Source organism: Microplitis demolitor, chromosome 6 (genome assembly GCF_026212275.2).
Source record: "Microplitis demolitor isolate Queensland-Clemson2020A chromosome 6, iyMicDemo2.1a, whole genome shotgun sequence".
Taxonomy (NCBI): Eukaryota; Metazoa; Arthropoda; class Insecta; order Hymenoptera; family Braconidae; genus Microplitis; species Microplitis demolitor.
Window position 1 is genome coordinate 19,102,045 of NC_068550.1, and position 13,078 is coordinate 19,115,122.

Consider the following 13,078-nt stretch of genomic DNA (forward strand, 5'->3'; position numbering starts at 1 on the left):
AATCAATAAATTTATTTAATTTTCGACACACTCATATATATATAAAAGGCATGGATTTTTTTAACCTGCTTGCATTAGTGTGTTTCGTATATTACTTTTACCAAACTCGTTCGTCTGGTGACTTGTTCTCGTCCATTCCACCACCATCAACGTTTTCTTTTCAAACTTGACTTGTATGCGTGCCACGAAATAACGTGCCTCAGTGTGCACCCGATGAATATTGCTCTCTTCTTTCTTTATCTTACTACTACTATATTCACATATTCCAGTACACACTACACTAGTGTCCTCTATCTTTTTAGACTCTTTTTAAAGTTACCATGACGTGAATGCATCGATTATCAGGTAGTACGCAGTTAAAAATTCAGTGATCTTATGTTTGGAAATTTACTCGTTCAAAATTTTGTGTTAGTTATTTAATACATTAAAGCGCCAGTTAAATTCAAATTTATTGATTGCTTGATATTACACAATTTTACAATTTTTTGATCAAACGAGAAAAGAATACATTTTAGTATAACAAACCCATCAAGAAATTTCAGATCTACCCGCAAAAAAAAGTTTATGTTCTAAAATTATACTGAATAATATAACACAATTTATATTATAATATAATTAATAGGGTGACCTATAAAACCGACTTTTTTTTCGAGTCTCATATAAAAATTTGTTGGCTTAAAATATTTTCAGAACACTCCAAAAATCAGCTCGATTAAAAATTTTTAAGATAATTTTATTGTTTAAGACTGTCTAGTATATTTCCGGTTATGCAAATATTATATTTTAGTCAAATAATAATGATTGGATTGTAAGAAAATACAAAAATTAATTCAAAGTATTAAGTTACTTATTATTAGGAAAGAGTGGGGCAAAATGGACCCCAGGGGGCAAAATAGGCTGACATTTATGTTACATAAAAGCCCTCATTTTTTAAGGGGCCCATTTTTCCTCCTCCCCTTCCCTTATTATATTCATAGATAAATTTTTGCCGTTTTATGAAATTATATATTTTCGTATTTATAATAAAAATATGATTTTTTTTATACGGGTACAGATACTCAATCAGATCAAATCAGATCTAACTATGAGATCCGGGCATATCTGATTTGATCTGAAAAAATATAAATCTGACGAAGGTCATAAAATCATATTATACCGCCCAAATTTGAATGAAAGGGATCGGTCTCAATATTTTGATTAACTATCAATATTTTTCAAATTAATCGACTATAATCAGCTAATAGGAAAAATGATTATAATAAGTTTTTATTAGTGAAAAAATAAAGAAGTTTTTGCAATACATGTATAAGACGTCTTATATAACCAATTAAAATATCGTGTTTAATTTAAATACAATTCTGAGAAACCCGAATTAAAATTTTTTGCAATAGTTTTCAAAATCATGATTAGGAGTGGACAACTTTCAGTAGAATGATTCATTTCTGGTATTGATATTCCACTCTGGACATTGACTTTGAAAGGAAAAAAATTACACATGTATTTACTGTATTAAATTTATTTGAATTACATATTTATAATCTGATACCACTGCGCTTAATTACGTTTAATTGCTAAAGAGTATGGCTCATAAAGTCTATAACTCTTTAAAAATTTCTAAGTCAAAGTACTGGTGAGTCAATAGGTAGGTTGTGTGCATGTATAATCATCAAAATCGTTACTGAAAAAGAAAAGCTGACTAAAAGCACTGGGAGAATTTCTTTTTACTTATTTGATTCATCTTTTACAATCGCTTTGTGTTATTAGTTATATAGTTAAGCTCCTGTAGGACACTCCATTATTTTTACCCTAAATTCTATTGTTGTCAATAATACAAGAATTAATTTTACGTATGAGATTCGACGAAATATCCATTATGTATAAATTTATTGATTGTACAATAATCGAAAAAAAATAATTTCAAATCATTGCCACCTACACATGGTCACACAGAATAATAAACCGCGATATTGATTTTTACTTCGAACATATACATTTTAACGGATTGTCAGAGAGCATGCGTCTTAATAACTTTTTGAAGTTCATTATCAATTTGTGTATAAATGACCTTTCTTACATTGTTAATATATATAAATATATATGATTAAATACTCTTACTTTATATTACTGCATACCTCAAGTTTGAAAGCTTTGCATGTGTTCTACTCTCGCACATACATTTTTGATTGTTTTACTCGCATCAAATTGTTTCCACATCTTTTAATTACTAGATAAAAGCATTGAAAATCAATATGATAGATCTTATGGTTGAGATTTAATTTATTGTTATTATTTTTTTATTTCCCACTACGAAATTCGACGATATTCAAAAAAATGAGAAGTCATTGTCGATTTTCGAAAATCGAATTTACTATTCGTTAGCTATTCCGGCTAATTTTAAGATTGGGCCATACTAACCGAATTTGTGAATTTTATTGTTCTTCCTTATCAAAAAAATCCATATGGGCGTCGCATATTTATTCTCTTACTCGCCTTGTACAGCCGAGACTCACTTATAGCTTATACACGGAAAAAACAGAATACTAAAAATTAATAAATAATAGTAAAAAGCGGAATCTGTTATCAATGATTAGTACTATTATGTGCTTAATGCAAAGTAGTTTACTAATTTTTGTAGATTCCTAAAAATTACTATCAATTATTTCAAAAAGTAACTAAATATTATAACTTTTAGGTATAATACGTGACTTATTAGTGATAGTTAATTAATTTATGGCATGATCTATTAACAGTAATGATTGGTCAAATTAAGAATTGCTATCTTAGATACTGATTTTTCCAGCCGAAAATTGCAAAAGTTATAAACTTTTATTTTATAAATTCGATATCACTGATTAATTATTAGCTTAAAATATCATTCATTCATCATTATACATTAATTTACAATATACATAAATCGAATAAGTGGTAAATAATAACATAAAAAATTAGTATACTAGATACTGATTTTTTGCTCATAAAAATACCGAATAGTTTTAACTCTGATTTTATAAATTCTATCTCATTGACTAATAACTAATATAAAATGTTATTTATTTGTTATTATAAATTAATTTATTTTATACATATATCGAATAAGTGGTAAATAATAAAATGCAAAATTCGTATACTAGATCTTTATATATTAATCTGTACGTTTACTAATTTTTCGGTTTATTTTTAAAATTTTTCTATGTTTATTTTAATAGTAATAACTGTAGATAGCAACTTATCGATTCTTTTTCATATTAATTTTAATATACGAAATTACAAATTTTGCTCTTGTATATGTATCAAATTTTAATATAAATAATAGCCATTTTGTAATATATATAATGATCCTGGTTTGATATTAGTATCGAATATACTAATTTTAAGTCGAAAATAAACTACAAACTATTAAAATTTTGAGCATTTTTTTTTTCCGTGTAGACATGATCTAAACGTAAACATTTGATTAAATTATTTTGATAGTTATTTAAATAAAAAAACTAAGTATGGAAGACCGAGTACTTTATAAAGAAAAATTCATTAAGGAAAAAAGTACTGGATAAGAAGATGAAAATCCACAACAGGCTACAAGCGAAAAAAATTATTTAATTATTTAAATTTTCAAAATTCAGAAGCTGCAGCAGCTACTTGTAGCGCATTTCAAAATGTACTCTTAATTTATTTATTTATTTATTCATTTTTTTTCGTTGTAAATAAATTGATAACTATTAATGAAGCATATATAATTATTTATCCACTAATATTATTCCCGATATTTTATTATATGAATTTAGCCGTTTTGTATTTTAGCGCTTTCTACCCATTGCAGCGTTGCCGCCTCATTTACTCGTGACTGTTTCTCAAGGAAAAAACTAAAAAGTTCGTCATTTTCTCACGCTTTTCCCATGCTACATGTACAAAAAACATAAAATTAAATTGCAGATATCTTTTTTTAAACGTGGTAAATCGTCTCTGAATTTTAAAAGCGTATGAATGTTTGCTTCCACGACTCAACTACCCCAATATGAATCTGGATTAATGTAATGTTGGGCAGGTGTACGCACACTTGCCCCACATGATTCTAAGATGATGTAGCACAAGTAGGGTAAAAGTGCCTTTTGTGAATATCTTAATGATATTTCATGGGTAGCAGGTACTAGAAATGCGATGACCCCGTAAGTAGACCCCAAGGTATGTCGGTATGTGAATTTATATCAATCGATTTTTGAGAAATAAAAAAATAAAACAATTTATTTCTCAGCGATGACTGAATCAATTTATTTTTTTAAAAATTTAATACGTTATTAGGGAGCTGAAAATTATATTAAGGTATAATAACAGCTACACAATTTTATAGATTATCCAATAAGGAACAATTATTTTTTTCTCAAATTTTTATTTTTATTTGTGATAATCTCCAAACAAAATTATGAAAATTTATTTTTCAAAAGCGCGCTAACTGCGAAATATTCTGTCATTTTTGTCAACGAAAAGTTCATTAATTTTGTCAAAATAACAATCACTTCGTTTAAGCTCACATGATATTTGATATTCAATGAATACGGAACTGTCCAGGTCATGGAATACGTCCCGTCGTAGGGTCATTTACCTAGTGTTAAAAATAAGCTGGCTAAAATTCAGACGACATCACTGAAAATATGGATTAAATTTAACTATTTGACATGAATATCAAAATGAATCAAATAAAATTTTAGTATCAGGCTTGTTGATAAATAGTTACTTTTTAGAAGAGTGTAATAAGCAATCATACTATTTTACACAGGAAAAAAGATTCACTTAGTTCAAGTAAAATATTTTCTTTCTGAATGATGAGATTATCCAAAATGTTTTTCTTTGTTTCAAGAACATTTTCTCTCAAGAAAATTGTGTCTCTTGCGCCTAAATATTTTTATCTTGTGAACTCAAAAAAAATGTACTGCATTTTAATACATTTAATCAGTTTAAAAATTATTTCAAGATACGCGGTATTTATTTTTTTCTAGTTTTTTGTTAATAACAAAATTTCCAATTCACCGACCCTGATTAAACAACTGAATTCGATCGAATTAAACAAAATTAAATTTTTAATTCTATTTAATTCGGATAAATTCTGTTAATTCGGTACCTAACTTAAAAATGAATTCTGTCTAATTCGGCAGGAAAACCAGAATTTGACCAAATTAAAACGAATTTAAATAATTATATTCGGTAAATAATGCTCGAATTCCTGGTTCTGAATCCGAATTAAACTGAATTAAAACGAATTTGAAATCTTTAAATCGGTTTCATTCTGTTTAATTCAAATTCCAATATTCAATTCAGTTGAATTCTGTTTTGCAGGATTCGACAGGATATAACAGAATTAAAATTTTGAATTTTGTTGTTTAATCAGGGCGATTTTTGTCCACTTTTAGTTTTTTAATTTCTTTCGAATTTTAGAAATTTTCGAAAAAATTTAATTCTACTTCTTGAAAATTTTTTATCGAGCTGATTTTTGGAGAAACTTCTTAAATATCGCAAACCAACAAATTTTCATAAGAGACTCAAAAAAAAAATATTCATTTTTTCTGGGCCACCCTAATATAGATATACATTTAGCATTGAGTAAATCGGTTTGTTTAATCAGGGAACTGTATTTCTCAATTGTTGTTAACTATCGGAAAACTTTCTAATCTAAATTGTCCAATTTCAAGAGTTAGAACTAAGGGCTAGTTGTTCCAACTGGGTTTATTTTCAATTCGGGTTTAAATTATAATTGCTGATATATATTAATATAATAGTGTACATATATACTAGCGATATTGAAACCAGATTTGAAAAATTAGCCCTAAGACTTTCAAAAAGTAACTCTTTTCAATATGTCAAATAATATCATTCTTACATTAAATTATAGTGAATAAATTTATGAACATAAAAAACAACTTTTGATTGTGCATCTCTTACTAGCATTATTCTCTACTCTCTTTTCACCATGAGTAAGCAACGCCACGTATGTGTCAGTAAAATAAATAGAATTTCTTATTGTTATGGCGATAAAACAGATTTTTCATCATTCGCGATCGGAATGAAGTATAGATGGCAACAGTAAAGATGCTTTTAAGTATAAGATAAGTGTAAATACTTAAATTTTAATTGCATTAAGAGTACACTCTTCTAATGGAAAGAAAAAGAGTCCATGAGTGCTAAAGAATTTAATTAAATTCGAAAGATTTTTCATTGCAAATTAAATGTTTTGTAAATCATCATTCATATTTTTTCCGAGATTCTCCTAAAATAACCTTCTATTTATCGATATTTTAGTCTTAATGATACTTATTGACAATTAATGAAATTTAAGTGGGAGAGCCGTGAAAGAATAATTGAATTTTATGTAAGTAAAATTTATAGTTTTTTTTAATGATTAAATTACGGGTCGTTATATTTAATTTTAATTTTTGTTTTTATGAAACGGAACCTTGGTATTTTTTTAAATATTTATTGACTATACTCTGTAAAAAATATTTTGTGTTAAAATCACCATGACCTCTGTGTCAAGAAACAGTCTAAACAATATTTGTTACTTTTCGACACATTTGTGTTAAAAATTTTGATATAAAAGTCGAGTGATACAAAAAGTTCATTTCACACTTTAAATGTCAGTAACAATATAAAAAAATGTAAATTTTTCGATTTTATTTTTGTACCATAGAAATTCATCAAATATAATTTCTAAATTATTTTGAGGTTATCAAAAGTTATGACAAATATTATTTAACATTCATCTATTTAGTCCATTTAATTTACTCTTAAGCGTTGTAGGGGGAAATTAACTACTGGATTTTTTTTTATTGATAATATGTAAAAAAAATCCGTAGATCACGAAAATAATAATAAAAAAGCTCAATTCGGCTGCGTTTTTTAAATTAATTATAAAATAACAATAGGGAAGCCGAGACACCGCGTATTTTCATTAAAAAACTTTTATCTATTAACGTAAAACCCTATGATGACTGGTATTAAATTAAAGGGCGATAAATTCTGAATAAGAAATGTCAAAAACCAATCTCCTATGTTCTCACCATTCTGTGTTATAGAAATTATTATTTTTTTTTATTATTTATTAATTTAATTTCATTTCAAAAAATCAAATTAATAAATAATAAAAAAAAAATAACTCCACGCGAATACTATTATTACGATGTTAATGTAAGAACGAACACGGAATGGTGAGAACATTTTAAATTGCAATAGATGAAAACCACTGAGCCCGGGCTTGCACGCGCCCTCTAGCTCAGTTTCTGCAGTTCTGTTACCGACAGTGTGACAAAATGTAAACAACTAATTATTTTATTTTTTTAATTAATTTTTTTCGCGAACATAATAAGCCCCAGGAGATTGATTTTTGACATTTCTTATTCTGAATTTATTGCCCTTTAATTTAATACCAGTCATCATAGGGTTTTTACATTAATAGATACAAGTTTTTTGATGAAAATACGCGGTGTCTCGGCTTCCCTATTGTTATTTTATTATTTATTTAAAAAACGCCGCTGAATTGAGATTTCTTATTATTATATTCGTGATCTACGGAATTTTTTACATATTATTAATAAAAAAAAATCCAGTAGTTAATTTTCTCCTACAACGCTTAAGAATAAATTAAGTGGACTATTTTTTGGGAGTGAACAATTTTTTTTTATAAGAGTCATGATTTTTCAAAAATCACGTTATATTTTATAACATTTGTAAATAGTAAATCAATCACTATCTTCGAAGGAGACTCGAGCGAATCTAATGTAAAAAGAATTTTTTAATTTCTTATGGCTGACAAGCTTCCGTCATGACATTCTATTTTTTTCATTAATAACCTCCCAAGTTTAAGAAATAAAAAACCACATGCCATAAACTTGAATGTTTGTAAAATATGATAAGATTTTAACAATATGGTGTTGCCGTTGTAATTATTTAAATAATTGAAGTTAAGCTTTATTATTTAATCTCGTTCATCGACAGAGATACATATCATCGAGGGTTTGGCAACGTCGCGGAAGCAGCTGAGAGAAAAAACAAAGATAGAAATATATTAAAAAGCGAGACGAGGTTAGAAATAAATTTTTTCCGCTTTAATTTAAATATCGATGTTTGAGAAGTTAAAACGCGCTGTTGTGACAGCTTTTTTTAAAACCATATCAGACAAAAGTAACCAAGTCATTTCACTACTTTCTTTAATAAATAAGTAATATTTATTAATTTATAAATTTGTCATGTTATTACAAATTAAAATAATTAATTTTTATAACTATTAGGAGAATTAAGTAAATAAAAAATTCAGACACTACTTTGACTCGAATTTCGCTCGAATCTCCTCAAAAAAACAAAAACACATTTTATTTAATGAAACATAATTTTTATATTACCCGAAATAATTAAAAATTTTAAATTAGTCTATTTTATCAATATGATATACAGTAAAAAAATTTTTGGAAAAGTTAACACTATACTATGTCTTAGAACAAAATTTTACACCAATTTTTATATTGTTTGGATATCATTTATTTGTGTAAAAAAAAAATATTAACATTCTCGGCTACTGTTTTTAAACTTTTACATGTTTAAATGTAAATTATTCATCATCAAAAAATAAATCAATGTTGAATAATGATTGTTATCGCTTCTGACAACTAAATCACCAAATAAAGTATAAATTATTTTTAGTCAATTTCTACGGTATAAAAATAAAATGTAAAAGTTAAAAATGTTTTTGTGTTGTTACTGATATTTAAAAAGTGCTAAATGAACTTCTCGCATTATAAATGATTTGTTCGCTAAATAAAAATGTGTTTTTGTTTTTGTTAAAGCAATTAACTGACTTACTACTTACAACTGATATCAAATATTACGTGATTTTTTTTTTTAATCTTGACTCTAATGAAATAATTTTTTTCTATAAAAAGATAGTTCAATGTTAAATAATAATTGTTATCACTTTTGATAACTTCAAAACAAAATATGAATTATATTTAATTAATCTCTATGGTACGGAAATAAAATATAAGAGTCAACATTTTTTTTTGTGTTGCTATTGATACTTAAAAAGGGACGAATTTAATTAATTTAATTCTCGTATTACTCTAATTTTTTGCTAAAATTTTAACACAAATTTAGTGTCGAAATTCAATACAAATAGTTTGTGTTAAAAAAATATTTTACACAAATTTTTGAATCGTTTTATCTTTTTTTATTTGTGTGAAAGAAAAATAACAAAAAAAGTTAAAAGTAACGCAAAAAAATGTTAATGTTCTCTGTTAATAATTCTAAAAATTTTACACATTTAAATGTTATCTGCAACACATGTAAAGTATTGATTTAACACTTTTATTTGTGTGATTTTGATACTTATCAAAATTTGTGTATATATAAACTTAACAAACGACTATGGTAAATTTAACACATTCTTAGTGTTACTTTAATGAATTAACACGCGCTCCATGTTAAAGTTAAATTTAAAAAGTGTTAACACTTGTTTGGACAGTAACACTGAGTAAATGTTCCTTCTGCTTCAATTAACATTTTTTTGTGATAAAAATGAACTGATCGAACAACACAAAAGCAGTTTGTTAAATTAACACACAAAAATGTTAAATGTTTAACATAAAATTTCTAACACAGAATTTTTTCTTTACACTAGTACGGAAATTTTTTTACTGTGTACACATTTCAGCTTTTAGTAAATTCTAATTTTGATAGTTTAAATTTTTACACTAGATAACACTTTTAAAGTGTTAAATAGTAACACAAAAAATTTAACGGAACGTTTTTAACACAGAAGCAATATTCTTTACTAATGTAAATGATATTTAATCAATTGTTATCTAATTGTAATAATACTCGCATTTTCAATTTTAAGCAGATATAAATAATCGTTTCATAAGTACTGACATGAAGTCGTCGTTATGGCTGTTTTATGAGTATTATTTAGGGTAAGGATTTGCGGTTAACCATAGCGGATGTTACCTCGAGCAATATCTGGTTTTGGAATAGAAGCGTAACGTTTGTACTTCAGGAGTTGAGCTAGTGTCCATTGATCAGTACCGTCTGGTTTCATTTCTTGAACAGTCATTCTTATTTATTTATTTATAACTTTAATATCAGCTGTTCTAGTTATTAAATTTATGTTATTACTTACATTTGCATATGAGGTAAGCAGATTATTGTTATAATTTTCATAAAAAGAGCAGTTATAGATTTATGATAAATGAGCAGTAAATATATTTAATGAATTTTCTTAAAAAAAAAAAAATCTTAACATTGAAAGTAAGTACTAGATCCTCAGATCGTTTTTTGACAGACAGTTAAAATTTGGACTCGATAAAAAGGGTAAATTTGAATTTATTAAGTAATTAATTTGTACAGGGATAACCTAACCTTAAGGGGAAACGCCATCGAACCTCTTTTTCATACTCAGAAAAATAAATGGGACTATCTTTGTTGCACTCGTAAAGTAAATGAAAATTTTAAAACAACCTTTCTTGGAGATGAATTAGAATTTTTAAAAATACGAAATTTTCAGCCTTTTGTTAAAGTTTCAAAAAAACGCTAAAAACAATATTTTATGTTTTTGATTGTTTATGATTATATCTTTTATAATATTTAAATATCGGCTTAAGGGATTTTATAATGAATAATTTTTTATTTGAAATTAAAAAAAAAATTAAAATATGACAGTTAGTTCATTGACGAAATGGAGTACAATGATAATAATAATAATAGTTTATTTTTTTATCAACAGCTACACGGAAAAGAATGATGCTCAAAATTTTAATAGTTTGTAGTTTATTTTCGACTTAAAATTAGTATATTCGATACTAATATCAAACCAGGATCATTATATACATTACAAAATGGCTATTATTTATATTAAAATTTGATACATATACAAGAGCAAAATTTGTAATTTCGTATATTAAAATTAATATGAAAAAGAATCGATAAGTTGCTATCTACAGTTATTACTATTAAAATAAACATAGAAAAATTTTTAAAATAAACCGAAAAATTAGTAAACGTACAGATTAATATATAAAGATCTAGTATACGAATTTTGCATTTTATTATTTACCACCTATTCGATATATCTATATAATAAATTAATCTATAATAACAAATAAATAACATTTTATATTAATTATTAGTCAATGGGATAGAATTTATAAAATAAGAGTTAAAAATTTTCGGTATTTTTATGAGCAAAAAATCAGTATCTAGTATACTAATTTTTTATGTTATTATTTACCACTTATTCGATTTATATATATTGTAAATTAATTTATGATGATGAATAAATGATATTTTAAGCTAATAATTGATCAGTGATATCGAATTTATAAAATAAAAGTTTGTAACTTTTGCAATTTTCGGCTGGAAAAATCAGTATCTAAGATAGCAATTCTTAATTTGCCCAATCATTACTTTTTAATAGATTATCCCATAAATTAATAAACTTTCACTAATAAGTCACGTATTATACCTAAAAGTAATAATATTTAGTTACTTTTTGAAATAATTGATAATAGGAGTTTTTCGGAATCTACAAAAATTAGTAAACTACTTTGCATTAAGCACATAATAGTACTAATTATTGATAACAGATTCCACTTTTTACTATTATTTATTAATTTTTAATATTTTGTTTTTTCCGTGCAGATGCACAATAGTTCCAAGATACATAATAGATACAAGTGCGTTTGGAGAATGTATTTTATCTCTCAATGCCAAATTTTATTATGCTCTAACTATTTTTTAGTTATGACGACTTCTGATTTTCTATTAAGTTACATCGAATTATTATCAACGTAGTTAATTATCATCAAAACCCAGAAAAGAAACATTCATTCAAAAACGGATTAAACGACATGGTCTCTATATACCCGTTTGTACTTATGATATTAATACTTAACATGTCATCCTCCGAGATAGAATGTTCAAGAAATTATTGTAGAGAGCAACATAATTTTTCTTAGTTGCACGTCGATAGTAACTCGCAGGTCGATACGGGTCAGTCTACCTGGAGCAGGTATACTATTTTGCGTTCATACCATCTGTAGCTATCCCTGCACTTTCAAACCCATATCAGTTCTGTCTATTTATAACTAAACAACGTTTTTATATACCTTTTGTTCTCCCTCACTTTTCTCGTACATTAACATATACGAAAGGTAGCTACGCCTTGAGTCTTTGTTAAAGATCGTTGAGGGTTACACGGCTTCCCTGGTACGAACACCCTGTCCAGGTGACGGCTAAGAGAAAAAATATACTATTCAAGTATAGTAACACGCGATTTATGTTCCAAGGTAGTAAGGTTAGAAAATTATAGAAATTAAGTTTATACTTTTTTTTAAATTTCGTTCTAAGCTGAGCATTCGAACATGTTGTTATAGAAGTATTTAAACTTTTAAATACTACTCTAATTAGAAAATATTTATTTAACTACTGTACAACTGTAGATATAAATATACATAATGCTTCATATATTATTATATGTAATTCATCCATCATATTAAAACTTGATAAAATTATTGACAGGATTCAGCTTTTGTTTTCATTGTATGTATGTGAAATTTAAATAGCAATGGTACTAATAAATAAAATTTGTCTGTAATTTATTCACTCTAATTGGTCGAATAAATTAAAAGTTAATTTTTTGTTATTGCAGTTAAAATGGGTTTCTGTGGCGCCGGCATTTATTATGACTCAAGAACGCACAATTAACTGTAAGTAATAATTTATGTAAAATGTATGTGTGTAATTATTTAAAAGTTATGTATAACATATCTGGTCATTTTTTCGAATTGTGGCCAACTAAATAACGTTAAATTATTCCTTAAGTATCGATATCTCGGTAATGTTTTTCGTCAGTACACAGCAAAAAATGATGCGTTTTATTTCGACAATAAATTCAGGTCATACAAGGAGTAAATTAAACACTTTAAGGTAGTTCACTCGCAAAACGACTTTTCTTAGGAATGCGATGAAATTAATACATGAGATTAACAAAAATGTCTAATATTTTATGAAAAAAAACAAAAAAAAAACGAAATTTTTTCACCGATTG

The 13,078-nt window shown here is 26.3% G+C and overlaps 1 protein-coding gene across 8 annotated transcripts in view; it reads left to right on the forward strand.

The window, feature by feature from the left end:
• LOC103574240 (bromodomain adjacent to zinc finger domain protein 2B) overlaps positions 1 to 13,078 on the forward strand; it is a 109,279-nt gene that overhangs the window by 20,808 nt on the left and 75,393 nt on the right. For all 8 annotated transcript variants that reach the window (XM_014443529.2, XM_053739721.1, XM_014443526.2 and 5 more), the window contains one exon: positions 12,680 to 12,737. The gene's annotated coding sequence lies outside the window, so the exon portion shown is untranslated. The remainder of the gene's footprint in view (positions 1 to 12,679; positions 12,738 to 13,078) is intronic.